This window comes from Zingiber officinale, chromosome 4B (genome assembly GCF_018446385.1).
Source record: "Zingiber officinale cultivar Zhangliang chromosome 4B, Zo_v1.1, whole genome shotgun sequence".
Classification (NCBI taxonomy): domain Eukaryota; kingdom Viridiplantae; phylum Streptophyta; class Magnoliopsida; order Zingiberales; family Zingiberaceae; genus Zingiber; species Zingiber officinale.
Genome location: NC_055993.1, coordinates 17,252,709 through 17,263,384, shown reverse-complemented (window position 1 = coordinate 17,263,384; position 10,676 = coordinate 17,252,709).

Here is a 10,676-nt window from a genome sequence, read left to right as displayed (position 1 = left end):
GTCTTGCTCCAATGAGTTGCCCTCTTTGGATTTCTCTTAGTTTGGTGTAGTTGAGGGTTCTTCATGAAGCTTGGCCAATTTGCTCCATAATTCATTTGCATCCTTTTATTCTCCAATTTTGTAAATGATTGTGCTTAACAATAGACTAACCAATAATTTGGTTACCTTGTCGTTCACCTCGCATCTTTGAGCTTGTTCCTTGCTCCATTTGTTTTTCTTGAGAATTTTGCCCTTTGAATCTTTTGGAGCTTCAAAGCCTTCCATTAGAGCAAACCATTGCTCTATCTCCATCATGAGAAAAAATTTTATCCTTGATTTCCAAGAATCGAAGCTCATTGATATGAATGATGGAGGCACCCTTGTGTCAAATCCAAGTCCATATTGGAATTCCATTTGAAGTTGAGCCTTTGATGAAGTCTTTGAATTGTTGAAATTTGCTTTAACTTCTTCTCCCTCTAGCTCGTTGCCCCTTCTGGCGATGATTCTAGTGAAGAGCGACCTCACTCTGATACCACTTGTTAGGGTTGATTGGTGCTAGGGGGGTGAATAGCTCGTCGCGCTTCGTTGTCTTACTTTAATGATGATGATATGTAGTGGAAATACACACAAAGTACACTCACAATGCTAACACTAGGATTTACTTGGTATCCACCTTAAGAAGAGGTGTCTAATCCAAGAAAAACACTCCTCGATAACTATTGAAGGTGGATAAACCTTGTACAAACTCTCAATACAACAAGAAGAAAGGAAAGCAAAATACAAGTGAAATCTTACAAGATTTTCAATATGAAACCCTAATTTGCTTCTTCTTGTGGAACACCTCTTGACCTTGGAAGTGTAGCAACACTTTGCTCCAAGAAAGCTTCAAGAACTGGCGTGAAGCTGTGAGAGAGATCGCAAGTGTAACACCCGCCCTTCCCCTACTGATAGTAAGGGCGGCGCTACGCGAACATACATGCATGTGTGATCATTGCAGCGGAAGAATTCTTAAATTTTTAAAACATACATAGAGAACAATATAATCATGCAAACATATTAAACATACGAGCATGCTTAGCATTCATGTGTGTAACTTAATTTAATATTTAATCACTGAACATAACATAGAATTCAAGCATAGTTTAGTTACCCTAACATTCAAGTCATGATAAAAAAAGGATCTTAGCAATTCTTTAACTAAACCAAGTGCTTATTAGTTCAAGATTCATGGAAATAATAAAAAGAGATAGTCAAGTAGCAAACGTTAAAAGCATCAAGTAGAAAAACAAGTTAACATGCAAAACTTAGAACATGCATAAGTCTTGAAACACAAAAACAGATCTCTTCTACCATGCCACTGCCACACACATCTTTGCTCTTCCTGCTGCTCCCTTTAGTTTAGCCATTCTTTACCCTTTTCTGCAGTACAAGGAAATTTAAAACTATAAGCATATAGGCTTAGTAAGATCCTTTCCTACTCGCAAAAGCCATAAATCATGAATTAAACATGGAGTAGTGATATATTCATTTAACCAACACCAAGATTTAACATTTCATGCTAGCATAAAGTAGTATCATACTAATTTGGGCAAATCATAAACATAACATATGAGAGCATAAGCATAAGGTGGTAGCATGTTCATCTATGTATCATAGACATATCTCAAGAGAGCACCTTCCTAAAGCATAATAATCATATAGCATGAAATAAGTATATGCAAGATGTTCTTTTGAAAACATATATCATAATCATATAGCATGAAATAAGTATATGCAAGATGTTCTTTTGGAAACATATATCATATAGGTACTTAAACATAAATCTCAACATGAGGGCCCGGCTTTGTACCACATATATGATTTGCGCGCATCCCTAAATAAATCCGAGGTAGCTAATCCCGAACCTACTAGGGAACTAAGCCCGTGCTTCGACCTAGGGGCGACGTAGGAGCCCATCCCCTGGACCTTGCTGGGGTCCGGTACAAGCCATACAAAAGTAAAATAACATATCATGTTTCTTGTCATATCATAAAGAGTGCTCTTAATCTCAACTTATAGGGAAGCAACTCTTAGGCATTTCATCATACATAAGCCTTACATAAGCATAACGTGGTGGCATAAAGTTCACATATCACATAGCATATCATAGAGAGTCATTATCATGCATAGTTGGGGTTTTGAACTTTCTACAAACCCTAATTCATGTCTTGGCCGAAACTTCCAAGGGGCATGGTCTTAGGTCTTAAGCAACTTTAAAACAAGGAAAGCATCATACTAGCATCACATGGTACTTATCATAACATGGGAGATCTTTCGCAACCATAAAAGGACTTCTAACCCTAGTTTCTTGGTTTGGCCGAAACATACACAAGGCATAGTCTTAGGTTTTAATCTATTTTAAGCATGGAAAATATTAAACTAAAATCTCATAATTCTTAGTATAACATGCGAGACACTTAGCAACCATAGATGGGCTTTGTAACCCTAACTTCTTGTCTTGGCCGAAATATACCAAGGGGTAAATCCTAGGTTTTTGAGCATCATTAAACATGGAGACTTTAAACCAATATCACACAATACATAGCATAACATGTGAGACTTTTAGTAAGCATAGATGAATTTCTAACCCTAAATCCAAGTCTTGGCCGAATATATAAAGCATGATTCTAGGCTTCTTTTAAGCAACTTTAAGCATGAAACTTTAAACTAATATCACACAATACATGGCGTAGCAAGTGAGACTTTTAGCAAGCATAGATAAGTTTCTAACCCTAATTTTAAGTCTTGGCCGAAACTTACAAAGCATGATTCTAGGTTTCTTTTAAGCAACTTTAAGTATGAAACTTTAAACTAATATCACACAATACATGGCATAGCAAGTGAGACTTTTAGCAAGCATAGATGAGTTTTAAATCCCTAATTTTAAGTCTTGGCCGAAACTTATAAAGCATGATTCTAGGTTTATTTTAAGCAACTTTAAGCATGAAACTTTAAACTAATATCACACAATACATGACATAGCAAGTGAGACTTTTAGCAAGCATAGATGAGTTTCTAACCCTAATTTCAAGTCTTGGCCGAAACTTATAAAGCATGATTCTAGGTTTCGCTTAAGTAACTTTAAGCATGAAACTTTAGACTAATATCACACAATATATGGCATAGCAAGTGAGACTTTTAGCAAACATAGATGAATTTCTAACCCTAATTTCAAGTCTTGGCTGAAACTTATAAAGCATGATTCTAGGTTTCTCTTAAGCAACTTTAAGCATGAAACTTTATTACATAATAGCTTACACATCATAAGAAATCATAAGCAAGCATGGTTAAATTTTTTTAACTCTCTTCAAACCTTATTTCATGTCTTGGCCGAAACTTACAAAAACCAAATCCTAGATTTTTAAGCAACATTAAAACATGGATAAAACACTCGTAAACTACTTGTACTGCATGTGAGGGAGATACTTACTTCCTCTTGCTTGGTTTACTAAGAAAAGTATCCTTGATGGAGAAGAAGAAGAAGACTTTCGCTTCTAGAACTCTCCCTTGTGTATCTTGCTTTGTAAGAGGGCTTAGACCTTAGGGACTCCTCCTTGTGAAGACTTCCTAGAAAGGAATCCTAGGCTTAATTCCGAAAATGGAGGAGAAGGAGGCTAGTTTCGGTGGAGGGAGAAGAAGGAGGAAGGAGAAAACCAATTTCCCTTGCCCTCTTATTCCTATTTATTCTAAATGAAAGGAAGAAGGAAGAATGAACTTTTCTTTCCCTTACCTTTTTATTCCTATTTATTCTAAATAAAAGGAAGAAGGGGTAAGAACACAACTTGTCATTCTCTTGCTTTCTCTCTTCATCACTCTCATTTATTCTCGGTGAAAGAAGAAAGGTGCCCTCTTACCTTCCCTACCTTTAACCACAAATTCCATTTCCTTTCCAACAATACTTCCTCTTGGCCTATTGGTTATTCCATACCACTTAAAGCTTGCCACTTGTTAAGAGATTCAAGGTTCACACCTTGACCATGCCTCTTTTTGGTTCTATTTTCTCTTTTTTTTTGTAGAAGGAACCCACATAAAACCCATTCTAATCATGCAAAAACTATATAAAATTACTAGAGACTTTATGAGTGTTACAATCTCCCATACCTTATAAAAAGTTCGTCCTCGAACTTAGAATAGCGCTGGGTATCTTCGTTCCTTTTAACACATAATTTCCCTTCCTAAGGTTGGGACAATGCCGATAGCGACATTAAGGTGGCACGGGACTTCCTGCTGAGTGCATCAGCCACTTTGTTTGCTTTCCCCGGATGATAAAAGATCTTGCAGTCATAATCCTTGACTAACTCGAGCCATCTGCGTTGTCTCATGTTTAAGTCTTTCTGTGTGAAGAAGTATTTCAGACTCTGGTGAGCTATATAAATCCTACACTGAGCTCCATATAGATAATGCCTCCATATTTTGAGAGCAAAGACCACGGCTGCTAGCTCTAGATCGTGAGTGGGATAATTTCTTTCGTGTTCCTTGAGTTGCCTATAGGCATAGGCAATGACTTTGTCGTTCTGCATGAGTACAACCCCGAGTCCTAATATGGAAGCGTCACTGTACATATCGAAACTTTCGTTACTTTCCGGAAGAGTGAGGATTGGAGCACTGGTCAATCTCCTTTTTAATTATGTGAAACTCTTCTTGCAGTCGTCTGTCCATTCGTACTTCTTGTTCTTCCTGGTGAGAGCTGTCATAGGGGCTACAATTCTAGAGAAGCCTTCTACAAACTTCCTGTAATAGCCTGCTAGCCCGAGAAAACTTATGATCTCACTGACATTCTTTGGCTTGTTCCAGTTACTCACAGCTTTAATCTTTATTGGGTCTACCATTACTCCGTCCTTGGAGATAATATGACCCAAGAATGATACTTGATCGAGCCAGAACTCGCATTTGTAGAATTTCGCATACAGCTGCTTCTCCTGAAGAATCTGTAATACAATGTTCAGGTGTTCGGCATGCTCTACTTGGGTTCTCGAATAGATGAGGATATCGTCGATGAAGATGATTTAAAATTTGTCGAGGAATGCCGAGAATACCCGATTCATCAGGTCCATAAACATAGTAGGAGCATTCGTCACTCCGAAGGGCATGACTACGAACTCATAGTGTCCGTATCTTGTTCAGAAAGTCGTCTTCGGTATATCATCCTGTTTCACTTTTACTTGATGATAGCCAGACCTCAGGTCAATCTTAGAGAAGATGGTGGCACCTTTTAACTGGTCAAACAGGTCGTTAATCCGTGGTAGAGGGTACCTGTTCTTGATCGTCACCTTATTTAGCGCTCGGTAGTCTATGCACATTCGCATAGACTCATCTTTCTGTTAGAGTGTATACTAAAAGCCTAGCTTTTGGTATAAACATTTATCTAGAAATAAGAATCACATTGGTCAAATGTCTACATTTGTGATAAATGTAGTTGTTCAATTAATTTATATTGTAGATAATATGGTGTGTGGTGTCACACACAGAAGATCATGTTATCAGTACCTTATAAATTATAAACAGTAGCTCACGACCATGATGGAAAGGAACAAACCATTGGAAGGTCGTAGTGTAATTAGGTGTTAGTTTATCTTAACTATATAATTACACTAGTACACTAAGAGTGTATTGAGTAGGACCATTAGAGGTCGTTTCTTTTATACTGACTTTATAAAGGGACAAAGACCTCAGTTATTATGGAAGTGTGTGCTCTTAATCCTAATATAATAACAAGCACATATATTTGATATTTATTTATTTAATTTATCAATGGGTGAGATTTAGTTCGATGAATCAATAAGCCCGATAAGTTGGGAAATGATATCACTTATAGTGTGTGTTGTTGATTATAGAAGGAACTGTGTCCTAGTAATCTAGGTTGAGAATGTCCCCAAGAGGAGCTCATAAGGATTGTCATGTTAAACCCTGCAGGTGGACTTAGTCCGACATGACGATGAAGTTGAGTGGTACTACTCTTGGAGCTAGATATTAATTAAGTGAGTTGTCAGTAACTTACTTAATTAGTGGACATTTGTTATCTTAAACACAGGGAGACTAACACACTCATAATAAGAAGGAGCCCAAAATGTAATTTGGGATTGGTGCGGTAGTTCAATAATAGTTCTTTAGTGGAATGAATTATTATTGATGAAATTAAGTTGTGTGTTCGGGGTGAACACGGGATGCTTAATTTCATCGGGAGACCAAAACCAATTCCTCCTCTCGGTCCCTATCGTAGCCTCTAGTATATAGAGATTTATACCCACCGCATACCCACCTTCTTACCCATCCAATGGGGCCGGCCAAGCTAGCTTGGAACCCAAGCTAGGGCCGGCCAAGATCAAGTGGATGAGTCATGTAGGTGGCCGGCCACTAGAATATTAAAAAGGATTTTTATTAAAATTATTTCTTATGTGGATATCATGATTTTAAAAGAGAGTTTAAAAATTAAAAATTTCCTTTTATAGTTTTCTACAAAAGATTAAGAGAAGAGATTAATCTCTTTCCTTATTTGTAGTTTAAAAGGATGGTTTTAATTTTTGGTAAAAACTTTCCTTATTTGTAAACCATCTATATGTTTAAAAGAGAGTTTAAAATTTGAAATCTTTCCTTATTTGTTGATTAAAGGAGGATTTTAAATTTTAAGAAAACTTTCCTTTTTAACCATGTTCATGATTTAAAAGAAAGTTTAAAAATTAATAATTCTCTTTTATTAGTTTCTACAAAAGATTGAGAAAAGATTTGATATCTTTCCTTATTTGTAGATTAAAAGAGATTTTAATTTTTAGAGATAACTTTCTTTTTATCCACATGTTTAAAAGAAAGATTTTAATTTATTAAATTTCCTTTTTATAAACCAATCATGAAGGGATAAAAATTATTGAGAAATTTTTATAAATTTCCGGAAGCAAATAAGGAAGTTTTAATTGGTGTTTAAAATTTTATTTGCTTGGAGATTTCTTGGTGTGGCCGGCCATTGCAAAATTGTAAAGAAAAATTATTTTTAATTAAATAAATTTTCCTTTTCAATGGTAAAATAATTAAGGAAGTTTTTATTAAATTTTCCTTATTTGCCAAGACCAAGGATTATAAAAGAGGGGGTAGAGGAGGCTTCAAGGGAAAAACTCTATTATTTTTCTCCCTCTTTTCTTCCTTGGGTGTGGCCGGCCCTTTCTTTCCTCTCCTCTCCTTTGTGTGGCCGAAACCTTCTTATGGTGGAGATAGCTTTGGTGGCCGGAACTAAGAAGGAGAAGAAGGAGAGAAAAGAAGCCTCTTTTCTAGCATCCCTTGGAGCATGGTGGTGGTGGCCGGACCTCTTCATCCTAGGAGAAGTTTTGATGGCCGAAACTTGTAAGGAAGAAGAAGGTGCTAGGTGGTTCTCATCTCGGAAGATCGTTGCCCACACAACGTCCGAGGTTAGAAGAGGAATACGGTAGAAGATCAAGAGGTCTTTCTAAAAGGTATAACTAGTAATTTTTCTTTCCGCATCATACTAGTTATTTTTGGAAATAATACTAAATACAAGAGGCATACGATTCTAGTGTTTCGAATTTGTTTTCGATATAGTGTTCTTTTGTTTTTCTTTTCCTTGTGATTTGATTGTTCTTTTCGGTTAACCTAAAGTTATTTTAGGAAATTAAATATTAGCTTTCCTTAAAAGGATTTGTCTAGTCGGTGGTGGTTTCTCCCATATCCAAGAAGGCCATGTGCCTCACCACGTCAGTACTGGGAACCAATTTTGGAAATTAATATTTAATGGAATTAATAACTTAGGTGATTTGGATCAAACGTGTTAAGTTCCGCAGGAGATCCAAGTCAAAACCTAAAAGAACAAATAGATTAAGTTTTGGATCAAACGTGTTAAGTTCCGCAGGCGATCCAAAATTTAATTTAAAAGAACACATGGTAGCTAGGAAAAGGTTCAGACCTTTGTACAAAATTTTTGTACAGTGGAACCTCTAGGTTTTCCGAGTAGCAACCAACACTTTCTTCTTCACGAAAAGTACTAGAGCTCCCAATGGAGAGTGACTAGGGCGGATAAGTCCCTTGTCGAGTAACTCCCGTAGCTGTCCCTGAAGTTCCTTCAATTCAGTCGACGTCATACGGTAAGGTGCTTTAGAGATCGGTTTAGTACTAGGAATCAATTCGATCCCAAATTCAATTTCTCTATCGGGGGCTAACCCTGGTAGTTCATCGGGGAATACCTCTGGGTAGTTGCAGACAACTCTGACATCCTCCAGCTTCTGGTCCTCTGCTTGGCTGGTATCGACCACATGTGCTAGAAACCCAGTGCATCCGTTGTCTAGCATCTTTTGTGCCCTTAAGGCTGATAAGAATTTCTTAGTTCCTTTCCTTAGTTCTCCAATAAATTCAAACATCGGTTCTGCCTCTAGCCGAAAGACCACTTTTCTTTTACGGCACTCAATCGAAGCATCGTACTTGCTCAGGAAATACATGCCCAATATAATGTCATAATCCTGAATGTCGAGCACTATTAGATCACAATAGAGTTCTCTGCCTGCGATTCTGATAGGAACGGCTCGCAGCATATGGGTAGATGACATCACTTCTCCCGAGGGCAGGGTCGTTAAGAACTTGCAATCTAAAGCTTGTGGTGGCATGTCTATCTTCTTTGTGAAAGGCAAAGAGGCGAACGAGTGCATTGCCCCAGTATCAAATAATACGGTAGCATGCTGACAGAAAATAAATATCTGACATGTGACGACCGTAGAAGCATTCGCCACGTCTTCCTTGGTGAGAGAGAAAATCCTGGCATTTGTCGTAACTTGCGGGGCTTCCAATCTCCCTTGACTTATCTGAGTACCTTCTATCGCAGCTTGCATCTGGTGTAGCTGTGAGAGAGCACCCCTATTCTGAATATACTGCTGAGGAGGTGTCTGAACCTGGGTAGGGTAGTCCCTGGCTCTATGTCCTTTCAGTCCACAGTTGAAGCACCTATTTGTGCCCTTGTGGCACACCCCGGGATGCTTCTTTCCACATGTAGTACACTAAGGGTACGTGGGTTGTTTATTTGATGGATCACCCTTAGAGTTGTTCCATTGCTTTCTCTTACCATTGGAGTTTCCTTTCCAGCTGGCTTTGGTACTTTGAGGTGTTGGGTTTTTGGGCCGCGAAAACTGCATTTTCGCGTCACGGAAACCCCGAATCACCCATGCCACTAGATCTCGTGCGAAGGATAGATTTCAAAATTTTAAATACGAGTACGAGTTTACTAAAACTTAGATCTACTCCTAGATCTACATGGAAGAGATCTATACCTTCGATGCGTGCCCTTTTCGTATCTCGCTCGTCCAAGATTCGTCGGATCTCGAAAGTATCAAAGATAGATACTTCTCTATACGTATCCACACGAACACACTAGGTGGAGATGACCAAAACAAGGTGTGCTAGCACCTTCTAGGATTCGGCGAAGGAAAGGAGAGGGAGAGCAAAAATGGCTAGAGGAAGGAGATGAAGTGAATGCACATGAATGAGAAAATGAATTCACATCCACAACAAAAGGTGGCCGACCACTTTCCCAAGTGTAACCCCCATTTTTGCATTAAGTGTGGCCATTAAGAGATTTGTAACCTCCATGAGGTGGCACACACATGTGCTAAACATGATGATGTGGCACCTCATCATTGGCCACTTAATGCCAACTCACCAATGAGGTGGCATGAAGTCAAGTCAAACTTGACTCTTCATCTTCCTCTCAAGTCAAGTCAAACTTGACTTAATCTCTCTCATGGTTGATCTAATCCAACCATTTAATTCAAGCCAATTTAATATAATGAATCTAATTCATTTAATTAAATTGATTCAATGAGTCATAATCTAAATTAGACTCATTAAACACATGAATCAACTTGAGTCCAACTCAAGTTAGCCCAATTAGGATTACTCTTAATCCAATTTGATTCATCAAATGAATCTAATCCTCTTGGTTCATCATATGAACCTAATCTCCATCTAATTGTCCTTAGTGTGTGACCCTATAGGTTCTTGTAACGTTGGCAATGCCCCTAAACCCATTTAGGAGCATAAGTAATGAGCGGTATCTAGCAACACATCATTACTACCCAATGTTACAAGAATGTTGAGATCCAACATCACCTTGTGACTACTAATTGTGACTCCTCACAATATATGACAAGTGTCCTTCTATCCTAGACATCTAGATTGATCAATATGAGGCATAGACCGTGTCATCCTCTAATCAATCTAAATCTTGAACTCCAAGTAGACTCACTAAATCAAATGAGCTCAATATCCTATATTGACTCATTTGGGAATGGCCATGCACTTCGTGGTCTCACTCTATCAAGAATATCGATGTCACTCCCGTCATATAGGAGGGATAGATCCCATCTACATCACTCACATCCCTCTGTATAATTCATTACATACCCAGTAATCACCTTTATAGTCCACCCAGTTACGGGTGACGTTTGACGAAACCAAAGTACATAACTCCTTATGTAAGGATCCATGGTGACTTCAGGTCTAAGGACTAGTAGTCATACTAATAGCCACATGAGAAAGTATATGACACTCATATAACGATCCATGATACTTTCTCATGGCGGGTCATTCAGTATACATTCTCTAATGTATACCCATGTGTCAACTTGATATCTCTATATCTATGACTTGTGAGATCAAGTCATCGATTT